At 45.7% G+C, this 14,687-nt stretch overlaps 1 pseudogene; it reads left to right on the top strand.

Moving 5' to 3' along the window:
• Window positions 1-302: 302 nt before the first annotated feature.
• On the top strand, window positions 303-11,382 carry LOC119278014 (annotated as a pseudogene).
• Window positions 11,383-14,687: the final 3,305 nt, after the last annotated feature.

The raw sequence follows: 14,687 nt of genomic DNA, 5'->3' as shown, positions 1-14,687 counted from the left end.
ATGGTGGACTTGGGTAGACATACCAACCACAATTGTTTTTAACAATTAGTGTAGGTATATACCAACCACAATTGTTTTTAACAATTAGTGTAGGTATCAGCGAGAAGAACTCGAAAGTAGAAAGAAAGGTCTAACATTTAGGGGATGTAAATAAGAATCAGTGCTAGGGTTTTCTTGTCATATGCACGGGCCACACACACGCATGCATCAAAGCATGAAGTATTAGGAGCAGCAACAACGCCCTTATAAATAGACGTGATAAGCTCCATGGAGTTGAAGCCAACCAGTCTCGACTAGCTTGAGGGTTTTTGGTCTAATCTAGAGGATAGCATTCCGCTCAGGAAGCGAGAGTAGACATGGGGAGCCAGGGTCAGGTAGCTAAGGTACACGGGCAGAAGAAGGCCATGGGCACGGCGTCCATCTTTTTTTTTTTTGTCCATCTTGGCCATAGGGACGGGCAACCCCAGCAACGTGGAGCAGAGCACGTTCCCAGACTTCTACTTCCGTGTCACCAACAGTGACCACAAGCAGCACCTCAAGGACAAGTTCAGGCGCATATGTACGTATCTTTTGTGGAAACTGCGTACCTTTTGTTTCCCTTCCAGAAATAACAAAGGCCATGTGATAAGCACATACTCCTATTAATTAATTAAACTACTGGAACCGAAGTTAGTAGAGTTTTTTTTTATTTTTTTGCGGGGTGGAAGTTAGTAGAGTCTAAATGGTCGGAGTTAAATAGGAGTATCAAGTAGATCAATGTTGGATGATGGTCATGATCATTAGTAGGAAATTCAAATCCGTTACTATATATAGACAACATGTGTATTTATTCCATTCCTGTAATGAATATTGCAGTTTATACAAAGTATATATTTGACGCTGCTCATTTTGGATGCTTGGATCTCATCAAGTGGCTAATAATTAATAAAATTGATTGTTGGGAAATATATGAGTTGTCACTTCAAATTTTTAACAAAATTAGCGGACAACTGTGGAGATGGTTCTTTCATATACCACATACATGAGAACATTATACCTCTCTATTATTTTAATATAGTTCACTAATAAAATAGATACCCAAAGCGAGCTCCATAAAAACTTCCATTTTAGTCTATGTACTTTATATTATTTTCTCATCAACTGCATTTTTTGTACGTAAAAACTTTATGCTATATTGGATGAACTAATGGCTTCCATGATATTTTTTGGTTTAACTTGCATTGAGGTATCTTAGAATAATTAATTAAGTATATTGAGAATGATAAAGAGGTGTAATAACTGTGTATACAAGTATAGTGAATATGGTAGTATGCACCTCAGGAGTACAAAAGATTAATGTTTGTGTCTATATAATATATACAAAATTGTGTCTATCATAGCTTGCTCTGGCAGTATCTATCTTAGACACACGACTGTGCTTCGTGATCCGTGTGGGGGCAGGAAAGGGTTTGTTGTTTGTCATCGTTAGTTGCATTTGCGACAATTTGATATAAGAAAATCAGTTGACACATTTACTGATATGTTGTTGTTCATAGATTATTTTTATGAGGTAAATATAGGTCTACTAAGCTGTATGCTACTAGATGGTACCACGTGTGTTGGTGCGGGAATTGCTTGAAATATACTCCTTATGTCCCTTAATTCATGGAGCCCTCATTTTATCATAAAATTTTGTTCATTAATTTCCTCAATAATATATAACATATCATAAAAATTATACAGATGTAATCTAAATCTTAGCATGAATTGAATGGTATTAACATTTTAAGCGTAACATACATTATGTTGATCAATTGGTTATCAAAGTTGGTCTTTGAAAAAGATGTGTGTCATGTAAATAGGGGCTTATGGAGTATTTCAGGAGGTTTGGTTATATATGAATATGAATATTTGGAGTAATAATATAAAGAACTAAAACTAAAAATACATATGATTATGGTATGATTATATTTTTTAATTGAATGTAAGTACCATAAATATTTATTTAATGTAGGTAGCATAACATAGTGAAAACATTCAAGCTTTTTTGCATGCATCGTCTTCAGGTGGGCCTATTGCCAAGCATCTTTACTTCTTGAGCACATAGTGCATATTGAGATAAATATATTAGTGGGGATGAACTACTAAGCCATAATATGATGGACGAAATTCCATAGGACCTCCATGGAGCTCTCCTACCTTTATCTAACCCGTTACTTCGTTGGGGGATTCACACCCATCTATTTCTGACAAATGTGATATACTCCTTCCGTCCCTTTATATAAGGTGTATTTGTTTTATCAAAAGCCAAATGCGTGCATATTTGACCAAGTTTTAGAAAAATATATCAATATCAACAATATGTACGAAACTTATATAATTCGATCCATCATGAAAAGTAGTTTCGTATTTTATCTACTAGGTATTGCAGATGTTTATATTTTTATTCAATAATCTTGATCAAACATTCAAAGTTTACTTGCACGGAAATCAATACACCGTATATTCTGCAAAGGAGGGAGTATAATTTAATTTTAATAATTTATGAATCATATTAAATGCAAGTTGACATATACAAGCAATATGAGAGCATGTAAAATGGGGTGACAAAGTGGACTATAATATTCCACATCAAATTTGTAATGAGTTGGAGAGAGAGAGAGAGAGAGAACAAGCAAATAGTCGTTTTGGAGGACGACTCTGTCGGGTCTCGGTATCCTCCTCGTTTGTTTTCATCTGGATTCCCACCATGCCTTTATTACTCCTTGTATTCTTGCTAATAAGTCACTATCCTGGTGCGTATAAGGTTGCCGTTTATCACGGCATGGCCCACGTCTGCTATGCAGCTGGTCGTACTTGATACCCCTTCAAACAAATCATGCACGAGTTGTTAGGTTTTGAGTCGGTACATGGGCCATTAACAGGCACGTTGACCTGGTTGAAATTAGCAGTCCCCTTAAAACATGTTTGGAGAATCAAAACATTATCTATATCTATATCTATATCTATATCTATATCTATATCTATATCTATACCAATATAAAAGACCCAAAGGAGCAGATCCAATTAATCTCGATCATCAAATCATTTCAATCCAACGATCTAGACTGCTTCAATGTCGAGCGCTCAACACGTTTAGCGTGCAGTTAATTTCATGCCAAATATAGTGTTAATCACATAATAACACGCAAATAATATCGTAATTAATATCCACATGCACTTGATATACTTCCAAATTAACATGCATTGCACGTACACATTGACTAGCTATTGTAAGTAACAGCAGTGATCAAATCATGCTAATTAATTATTTTTCATGTAGCATGGTCTATGGTTAAAAGTCAAGGTAAATTTAGAAAATCAACGTAGGCAGCTAGATTCAAAGTTTAACCCGGTGTCAAGCACTGGAGCCACACGTAGGGTACGACCGTACGAGGCACATATTCAGTACCTAGCTACTCCAGAATATAGTTAGTTCTAATTAGGTCAGTTGTTTAGGGTTAAGAAGGGGATCACTTAACCATTGTCGCCACCTGTACGAGACCCGGCACATATTCTCCATTGGATTCCTGCCATACCTTTAAACCAGTTGAGCACTGTTTTGTGCGTGTTGTTGGGGAGGAAAGCTCTGGCCTGGCATACCATTAAACCATCTAAGCACTGTTCTGTTCTAACCTGTACCTCGAGGCTCGCACAATTCTAGTATATCATTAAATCCGACGCGTTTTCCTCTGACTCAATACGATACCGTATACTCGCCGGCTCGATGTATAACTAAGCCTGGACTGTTCGTAAAGCCAGCCTGGACTGCGAAACTGGAAGCACGATCCTTATATGAGCGGGCGAGATAACGTCCTATGAGGCGCTCGTCCGCTGAAAAAGCGCTCTGAGAGAACAAGAGTGTATTGTAAATTTATAGCATGTTATAGGATAGTCTCCAACTCACTTTGTGAGACAAGAAGGTGTGCCACACATATTAATGACACAATATGTAGAACCAACAACAACTGTCTTAGTGCGTTATTAGACTGACTATAGATGATGTGTCATTGATATAGAGGTAACAATTGGGCTCGCTTATTATCCTTGCTCTGAGTCGTGTGACAACTGAGCATGTTCCACAACATGAGGATGACTTTCCCGTTGAAAGTTCCAAACAGACAATGATTAATATCGTGGTTGGAAAATTAACACGAAGTATTAATTTAAGTGAAGCTTGAGAATTACAAAAAATGTCATGATACTATATCGGGGAAGTTGTGTCTCTTCAATAAAAGCCAGGAATCTCATGATTGTAATCCTAAGAAAAATATAAAAACAATTCAAAAAGATTAATGAAATTTTGCAGTTTAAATTCAAGTGCAATTCCATGGCACCAACCAAGTTAAACTACAAGAGACTAAATCCAAAAAATTATATTTCTTATAAGAAAACAAAGAATTTATGATACAAATTCTTAGTTTTATTTTTGAAAAAAATATTTCTTTTACTAATTTAAGATACTAAATCTTAGATAAACAAATCGGTTATACTGATTATTGTGATTCATATATCATGTATTTGTATGCTTATATTTTTTCATAATTTATTAAGAACATTAACTGTAGCTTAGCTCCGCTATAATTTTTTATAGTTTCTAGAGGAGCCACCGTTAAATGACATAGCCCATTGTTAAATTTTTACCCAAAAACTAGTTTGCGGGTGCAGATATATAGCCACAATGTTAAAAAAAGGACCCCGATAAAGTTCGAACGTTCGGATTTTAAGCATTTCATCCCGAACGTTTTTACATGGCAACTTTAGTTGACGCGAGGTGGCAACTTTAGTTGTTAAGACATGGCAACTTTCGGGTTGCCATGCTTAAAATCCGAACGTTCGGGATTTTATCATTGCCGTAAAAAAATATTAGTCAGTATCACCGAATCAAAAAAAATCTACCGTCCCGAGAGCCGTAATGTCCATAAGATGGATGCTCATATTAACCTTCGCTCAATGGTTACCCGCAAAAAAAAAAACCTTCGCTCAATGGTAACATGCGTACTGCAGGTGAGAAATCGACCATCAAGAAGCGGCACCTCTACATCGACGTGGCACTGCTGGCTGCTAATCCTGAGATGACCACCTACATGGCGCCTACTTTGGACATTCGCCAGGCCATCATCTCCGAGAAGGTCCCGGAACTCGCCGCCGCTGCGGCCACCGCCGCGCTCAAGGAGTGGGGAGGTCCGCTCGAGGACATCACCCACCTCATTGACAGGTCCAAGGCTTCTCTCTCAGCTAGCAATGGTGGTTTCTCTCGAGACACGAAGAACAGATCACAGACGGAAGATTTTTGCGACGCAAAGATACGCGTTTTTTCTGGCGTCTTTCTGTTATTCTTCAGAGATGAGCTAAACGGCATATGCCTACACACACGATCAGGCCAACGCCTTGACCGAGACTCACGCCAAGCTAACCCCACTATGCCTGATCCTAGATGCAAGGGACGTGCTGCATGCGCTTATCCAACGCGTCATGCACACGGAAATACAAAGCAAACGTGCATGCGTGATTACAAAAGGGAAACAAACAGACTAAAACAAGATTACACGCTGAGATTCACCCCCTTAATCTTGTTTCTTCACCGCTCGGAGTCCAATGCGCTCGCGAAGCTCCAGGAACTTCACACGGGCGAGCGGCTTGGTCAGTATGTCGGCGAGCTGGTCGCCGGTTCGGACATGCTCCACGGTGACCCTCCCTTCTTCAACGCACTCACGAATGAAATGATAGCGAACATCTATGTGCTTGCTGCGATCATGATGGACTGAGTTCTTACAAAGCGCAATTGCAGATTTGTTGTCCACTTTGATCAAAACCTTCTGCTGCTCCCTCTTCATCAGTTTCTTCTGCTGCTCTTTGTTCATCAGTTCACCAAGCAGCCATGATAACCAAATTCCCTGACAAGCAGTGATAGCTGCAGCAATATATTATGCTTCGCACGATGATGTTGCCACTACCTTTTGTTTCTGTGAGACCCAAGTTACTGGATTGGTGCCAAGGAAGTATAGCACACCTGATGTGCTTTTACGATCATCAAGATCACCAGCGTGGTCACTATCACCGTATCCAACAAGTCGTGGCAACTCTTCTTCCTTCCTTTCATAGTGACAGCCGAGATGAATGGTGCCACGGATGTACCTCAAAATCTGCTTGACTGCTGCCATGTGGTTCAACGTAGGAGCTTCCATGAAACGACTAACGACGCCCACTGAGTAAGCAAGATCCGGCCTTGTGTTTACCAAATACCTCAGACTCCCAACTATGCTGCGGTACTGAGTTGAGTCCACTTTCTTGTCCTGATCAGTTTTAACTAGCTTCAGTCTTGGCTCCATTGGTACTTGACTTGGGTTGCACTCTGCCATTCCAACCTTCTCAAGGATCTTCTGAGCATATCCGGCCTGGCTGAGTGTAACGCCATTGGCGGTCTGGGCTACCTCGATCCCAAGATAGTATGACAACAAACCCAGATCACTCATTTTGAACAGATTTTTCATCTGCTCCTTGAAGCTGTCAATCTCCACTTGGCTTGTACCAGTGATCACCAAGTCATCGACATAAACGCCTACGAGCAGCCGCGAGCCACCTTTGCTTCTCATGTACACCGCGTGCTCAAGAGGACATCTCTCGAACCCGAGCGTGAGCAGAGTGGCATGCAACTTGGCATACCATGCTCTCGGCGCCTGACGAAGTCCATACAATGCCTTGTTCAGCTTCAAGACTTTGTGCTCATTGCCCTCTTCTTCATAGCCAGGGGGTTGTCGCACGAACACCTCCTCCTGCAGCTCTCCATTCAAGAATGCGGACTTTACGTCCATGTGGTGCAGACGCCAGCCCTCAAGTGCAGCCACAGCGATGAGCAGACGCACAGTTTCCATGCGCGCAACAGGGGCAAATACTTCATCAAAATCCACCCCCTCGCGCTGCACATATCCCTTTGCAACAAGGCGGGCTTTATGCTTGACGATGGCGCCGCTCGGATCTTTCTTCAGCTTGTATACCCATTTCAGACCGATGGGTTTTTGTCCGGGCGGGAGGTCGACGAGCTGCCATGTATCATTGCCACGGATGGAGTCAAGCTCTTCCTCCATGGCACGCCTCCAGCTTGGCTCCTTCCGAGCCTCGACGAGTGACGTGGGCTCCTCTGTACCGAGCAAGCACAACTCAGCATCCACACCGGCGTCGGCGAACTGCAACTCTGCACCAGGTGGAACCGTTGTTTCCTCCAAGATCTCCATCAGGTTTCTGAACCCCTTGGGCCCGAGCTCGTCGTAGGTGTGGGACGGAGGCGTCCGCCCCTCGTCAGCGTCTGCAGCGGTGTTCACTGCTATGCCTGCAGAAACACTTGCTGCTCTCGGCGTGCTCTGCGTCGCGGGCGACTCGCACGGCGTGCCGATTGGAGTGGCACTGGCCGGTGTGGTCTCGCCCGTCTCTGCATGTACGCCGTCCTCCAACGTCACCTTAGTTGTACCTGCAGTGGAGATGATTGGATACGTGACTGTAAACGCCTCATAACTGGACGCTTCTTGCCTGTGCACTGTGCTCCAATCCCATTGCTGCTTCTCGTCAAACACTACGTCCCTTGTGACGATGACACGGTTGCCGATTGGATCAAATACTCGATAGGCTTTTGTGTTCGGCTCATACCCGAGTAGAACTGTACGAACGCTCCTGTCCGCAAGCTTCGACGAGTTCGGCTTTGTCACCTTGGCATAGGCGACACAGCCAAACGTACGCAGGTGCTCGACACTGGGCTTCCGTGCACACCAGGCTTCATACGGCGTCTGGCCGGCGACACTCTTCGTCGGCGCACGGTTCAGGAGGTAGACAGCAGTGGTGACCGCCTCCCCCCAGAATTTTCCTGGGACTCCCTTGCTCTTCAACATACTACGAGCCATGCCAACAATTGTCTGATTGCGGCGCTCGACGACGCCATTTTGCTGCGGTGAATAAGGCGCCGTGAGGAAGTGTTTGATGCCGTGGTCGTCGCAGTATGCCGTGAACGCCTTTGAGGTGAACTCACCACCTCGGTCAGTGCGGAGTGCCTTAAGGTCGAGCTCCACTTCCTTCTCTGCACCAAGTCTGAACCTATGAAAGGCACCAAGTGCCTGGTCCTTGGTTTTCAGCAGAATTAGCCACATGAACCTGGAGACATCATCGACAAGCAGAAGAAAGTAGCGGTTGCCGGCGGGTGTTGGTGGAGAGATTGGACCGCAGAGGTCACCGTGGACCAACGCTAGCGGGCGCTCAGCACGGTACGTCGCCTCGCTAGGGAATGACAGTCGCCGCTGCTTCCCAACGAGGCAGCCATCGCATATCTGATCAATATGATCTATGCGCGGCAGCCCATGTACCATCTCCTTCTGCGCTAGCTCGCGCAACGCCTTGAAGTTGAGATGACCGTACCGTGCATGCCAAAGCCAAGCCGTGTCGCCGCAGTTAGCCATGAGGCAGACCGGCTGCGCCTAGCTCAGGTCGAGGATGTAGAGACGGCTCTGGTTCCGCAGCACGTGCGCGAGAAGCTCGCGTGCCTTGTCGTAAATCTCCATGTAGTCGTCCTCGATCACCACCTTGCACCCACGTTCAGCAAGTTGGCCCAAACTGATGATGCAGCTCTTCAGCGACGGGATGTAGTACACATTTGCAAGGGCACGGTGTTCACCGTTCAGGCACTGGAACAACACAGTGCCACGCCCAACAATGTCCACGGCTGAACCATCCCCAAACCTGACCTTCCCAGTCACAGTGAGGTCGAGGTCCAAGAACTTCTCCTTGATCCCTGTCATATGATTGCTAGCACCAGTATCTAAATACCAAGCATCACCTTTGTACCTTTTCGGGTGTACCTTTTCTTCATTGAGGAGAACCTCGCCGGAGTGCTCGTCAGTTTCAGTCAGATCACAGATCTCCGCCATGAGAAGAGTTGCTGGACCTTCATCTTCCTTCTCTGCCATGAGAGCCCTCTCCTTCTTTGGCCTGCGGCACTCAGCAGCAAAGTGACCTTTAATACCACAGTTGTGGCACTTGTACTTCTTCTTCCAGTCGTTGTTCTTGCCACGGACGGAGTTTGAGTTGGAGCCATGCTGCTGTGGTTTCTTGCCGTGGCTTCCGGATCGGTCGCCGTTCTGGCCACCGGACGACGATCCCTCACCTCCTGTCTTCTTCCCTTCGAGCTTCTCCCACTGCGCACGTGACAACATCAGGTGCTCCCCTTCCTGAGGATTGCCGAAGGTAGAACGTACGCGCTCGTCGTACGCCTTGTAACGCCCCACCAAGTCTTCAGTTGACAGGGTTTTGAGATCGATGCACTGCTCGATCGTGGTCACCAGCTGCATGTAACGCGCCGGTGCTGCACGCAGGAACTTGCGCACAACCTCGATCTCGTCGAGCTTCTCACCGAGGCCACGAATCCCGCTGACGAGCGATGTGACGCGCGTAGCGAATTCGTCCACGGTCTCGCTCTCCGCCATCTTCAGTTCCTCGAACTGCTTCTTGTACGTCTGCAAGTTTGCCTCGCGAACGCGGTCGTGGCCGAGATGGGACTTCTTGATGGCTTCCCAGGCTTCTTTTGCCGAATCCTTGCCAGCGAGAGTTGGAAGCATCGTCTTGGGCACGGCGCGATAAATCGCGGTTAGCGCCCCACGATCTTTGCGGTACTCAGCACCGCCTTCCGCGTACTCGGGGCCTGCCTTGTCGATGGCGCCCCACACCTCCATGAACTGCAGCTGGACGCGCATCTGCATCGCCCACATGGAGTAGTTGTCCCGCTCGAGCTGCGGGAAGGAGTTCTGATCAAACGGCTCCGGCTTGACTTCCATCGCCTCCGGCAGCGTCAGCGTTCCATCTCCGCTGCTTTTCGGCGAGCCCCGCGGCATGATCTTGGGCATACAATCAAAGCTCTGATGCCAAATGACAGGTCCAAGGCTTCTCTCTCAGCTAGCAATGGTGGTTTCTCTCGAGACACGAAGAACAGATCACACACGGAAGATTTTTGCGACGCAAAGATACGCGTTTTTTCTGGCGTCTTTCTGTTATTCTTCAGAGATGAGCTAAACGGCATATGCCTACACACACGATCAGGCCAACGCCTTGACCGAGACTCACGCCAAGCTAACCCCACTATGCCTGATCCTAGATGCAAGGGACGTGCTGCATGCGCTTATCCAACGCGTCATGCACACGGAAATACAAAGCAAACGTGCATGCGTGATTACAAAAGGGAAACAAACAGACTAAAACAAGATTACACGCTGAGACTCATCGTGGGCTCCACCAGCGGCGGCAGTGACATGCCCGGCGCCGACTACCACATCATACGGCTCCTCGGGCTCTCTCCCTCCGTCCGCCGTGTCGCACTATACCACCAGGGCTGCTTTGTCGGCGCGGCGGTGCTGCGCCTGGCGAAGGACCTCGCCGAGAACAACGGTGGGGCACGCGTGCTGGCCGTCTGCGTCGAGACCAACCTCATGTACTTCCGCGGCGTCGACGACGCCCACATGGACAACCTGGTCTGCCAGGCCCTCTTCGGAGACGGGGCTTCCGCCGTCGTCGTCGGGGCCGACGCTGACCCGGCCACAGAGAAGCAGCTGTTTGACATCGTGCACGCGACGCAGCACCTCATCCCGGAGACCGGCGGCGCCATACAGGGACTCATGCGGGAGGTGGGCCTGACCTTCGGCCTCATCAGCGAGGTCCCGTCGCTGATCGCCAAAAATATCGAGGCCGGCCTCCAGGATATGCTCGACGGCTCCGGCGTCGCAATCACCGATAGGAACTCCCTGTTCTGGGCGGTGCATCCAGGGGGGCGCGCGATCCTCGACAAGGTGGAGGCGGCGCTGGGACTTAAACCGGAGGAGATGCGGGCATCACGCAAGGTGCTGGCCGAGTACGGGAATATGGGCAGCGCGTGCGCGTGGTTCGTCCTCGACGAGTTGCGACGGTGGTCCGCCGCCGAGGGATGCAGCACCAACGGAGAGGGGTGCGAGTGGGGCGTGCTCTTTGGCTTCGGCCCGGGGCTCACCATGGACACCGTATTGCTACGTAGCGCACACATCTAGCATTCTTCCTCCGCATACACGCGCGTGCGAAACCGTTCCGTAATTTGTTATGTATACTCCTGTTGCAGTCGTTTCTGTGTTTGCATATTAAAGTTCCACACGCACTATAGTACTCCCTCCGTCCCATAATATAAGAACGTTAATGTCAAAAACATTCTTATATTATGAAACCGAGGGAGTACATAATAAGCATAATAATGATATGCTAGGGTCCGCACTTTGCTTAGTCCACCGAGACCTACTCCTTTGATTGTACCACCTGTTTTGCCCGTTGTTTAATTGTTATAAAAAAATTGACACTGTTTAATTGTTATAATTGGTGTCTATTGATTTTATTTTTTGAGGTATTGGTTGTCTGTTGATAATCAGCCGTTGCAAGTTTGTCTTGGATTTTGGTAGCCCATGGGCTCTGAGGAATTGATGTATCATGTTTGCATCGTGTTCCGATTCAACAGGATCCCCATTGACGATGTATCGAAAGTTCTCTAGCTAGCTTGCCTTCTCATCCTCAATGATCATGTTATCCAAGATGAGGCAACATGTCTTTATTTGTCATAGGACCCGTGGAGTCCAATACTCAGCAGGGCCACGAATAATGGTAAAGCGCTTCTAAAGCACACCGCAATTTAGGATGCGGGTTTGTCTTCACAAATGTGGATGGAGGAAAGTTGCTATCTGCAAGGTAGTAATCCATCGTGTACTGACGGTCATTGACAAATAATTGCAAGGAGGAGCATCTGCAGCAACAAGCCGCCCGAATTGTGGTGGTCTTGACAACACATTCAGATCATTATGAGAGTCCACAAATCAAAAGAATGAATGCCAAAATCATAGATCCTCCGAGGCAATAGCCTGAAAGAATGATTGTTGGATCTTCGGAGTGCCATTTGTATTGATATTTTCACCTTGCAGAACCTTTCATGTCCAGTGCATGCAATCAATTGATCCAAACATCCGAGGTCATTCTCGTTCCTCACTCAAACCCAAGAGTCTCTTGGTGTCTTCATCATTCGGCCCCTCAAGTACTCCACATCATAGATCTTAATCACGGCTTGTGTGTATCTTCGAAAGGTCTCCAGAATTGAATCTTCCCCAATGCGGACATAGTCATAAATGGTGACAGCCAAATACCCATAGGCAAGTACTCAGACAGCCGCGACACACTTCATCATAGGCCTAGCACTTATCTCCCCTGATGCACTCCCCTCGGTTTAGACCATTCATACGGCTTCTCCAAAAAAATACAATGGTGAGACCGAGACTTCGGTGCATCCGAAATCGTCAACGAAAATACTTCTCTGGATTGGGGTTGAACTAATCCTTCATCATCTTGGCATCACCCCTTGCGCTATCCCGATTGATGTACAAACGTTCAAACTATCATCCTAGCCTTGATCGCCTCAATTTAAACCTTCATCATGCTTCTCCACAACTTTTACAATTGTGAGGAAGACTTTGGTGCATCTAAAACATTGACGAAAATATTTCTCTCGATTGGGATTGAAGTAATCCTTCATCAAATTAGCATGACCCTCTGGTCTATCTCGATTGATGCACAAAATGGTGTATGGCCATTTTGAAATCGTCATCGTATTCTTCCGCCTCGTCCGGTAAACATTCGTCGAAGAACATCTCCCTAAATTTCTTCATCTACACCATGCAATATTCTAGGTTGAATTTAATTGCAGAAATAGCAAACACATAATGAAAATAGCTCAAAAAAGTACCTAAACAATTCATCAATCAATTTGACGGTGGAGGAGGTGAGATCCTCGGTCGGCAGTGTTGAGCCGATGCTCAATCTAGGGGTGGATGGCAGGCTCGCGAGATGACCGGTAATAGAAAACAAGGCTCAGAAAAGGAAGATTCTCGTCAAACAGAACTCCCGGGTCGACGACAAAATTTGTCGATCACTGTCAAAGCTCGTAAATCTTGTTGTGATAACGACGCCGCCTAACTCCTCAGCAGGTGCTCTACGCCATCTTTGTCGACCGCCGACTTCATTTTTGAGAAAACTAAGCCCCTTGGGAGCTTTTCTTGTCCACAAGATCGAGGCGGTGGTGGGAGAGATATCAGTCGTTTTTGGTGACTGGTGACATAATCATAGTGGGCAGGAGGGGTGGTCGAAGTTGCAGGTTGTCGGTAGGCTGGCGGCGAAGGATGCAGGTTGACACTGGAGGCAACGTCGGCGTCAATGCAGTGTGAGCGGGGAAGATGGCCAAAATTTCCTAAGAAGTGGCACCAATCAAGTATATTTGAGGGCCAGCTGAGCCGACGCTTAAGTTTTTTAGCAGTTAAGCCAAATAAGGGTTTGATTAGGTCTGATTTAACTCCTCGAGGGGCTTATTCCTTTAAGATCATCCATAGTACTCAAAAGACTTGTGATGCTTCTTCAAAGTTTTCACGAGTTCATCCTTTTCTTCATTTGAAAGGTTAGCGCTAATGATAACAGGATGTTTATTTCTGTCATCTAAAAACTCATACCTCAATTCTTTCGACACAGGCTTGATCTCAGGAGGTGAAAGATCCTTCATCATAATATAATCTTGCACTGGCGCCTCATCTAAATTTTGATCAATTTCCATCTTAGATGGGTATTTTGGACCTTGTTCATATCAACTAGGCTTCTTTCTAGCTCATCAAATAAATAGGGGCCAATTGTGCAATTGTCTTCTCTTCGTTATCATCATGTTATCTTGGTTGTGGAGGATTCTTAAACCTTGAGAAATGAAATTCCTTTACCTCTTCTACAAACCTGAGAGGGACCACCTCTCTTTTGCACTCAATCTTTGCACTTGCAGCGTAAGAAAATGTCCCAAAAATAATAGGAGAAAGATTATCTTCAGGTATTTCCATGACAACGAAATCCACAAGATAGGTGAAAGTTCCCAAGGTAACATAAACATCAGGCACAATACCATATGGTTTCCTAAGAGCCCCATCTGCTAGTTTTCTTTCCATCTCTGTGGACTGGGTATCACAAGAATAGATTTCATCGTGAAGTTTATCATAAAAGGTATAAGGTATAACATGAACAGAAGTGAAGGAAATATGCCCTAGAGGCAATAATAATGTTATTATTTATTTCCTTAATTCATGATAAATGTTTATTATTCATGCTAGAATTGTATTCATAGACAAAACATATTGTCCCTAATATGCCTCTACTTGACTAGCTCGTTAATCAAAGATGGTTATGTTTCCTAACCATTGACATGTGTTGTCATCTGATGAACGGGATCACATCATTAGGAGAATGATATGATGGCCATGACCCATCCGTTAGCTTATCATTATGATCGTTACAGTTTCATTGCTACTACTTTCTTCATGACTTATACAAGGTCCTCAGACTATCACTACTAGGAAAAGGCCTACTAATGGCGCACTGGTTTTGCCTACTAATGGCGCACTACCGGTGCGCCATTAGTATCACACCACTAGTATTTCTTACTAATGGCGCACCTCTGGTGCGCCATTAGTATCTGGTATACTAATGGCGCACCACGCAGTGCGCCATTAGTATGTAACACCATGCACCATTAGTATGCCTCCCGGGGGGCCATACATAACCATGTGCTTTGTCATACTAATAGCGCAGTCTGTCATGATGCG

This window comes from Triticum dicoccoides, chromosome 3B, assembly GCF_002162155.2.
Source record: "Triticum dicoccoides isolate Atlit2015 ecotype Zavitan chromosome 3B, WEW_v2.0, whole genome shotgun sequence".
Taxonomy (NCBI): domain Eukaryota; kingdom Viridiplantae; phylum Streptophyta; class Magnoliopsida; order Poales; family Poaceae; genus Triticum; species Triticum dicoccoides.
Note: the sequence above shows the minus strand (reverse complement) of the source record. Positions and strands in the feature narration are given on the sequence as shown.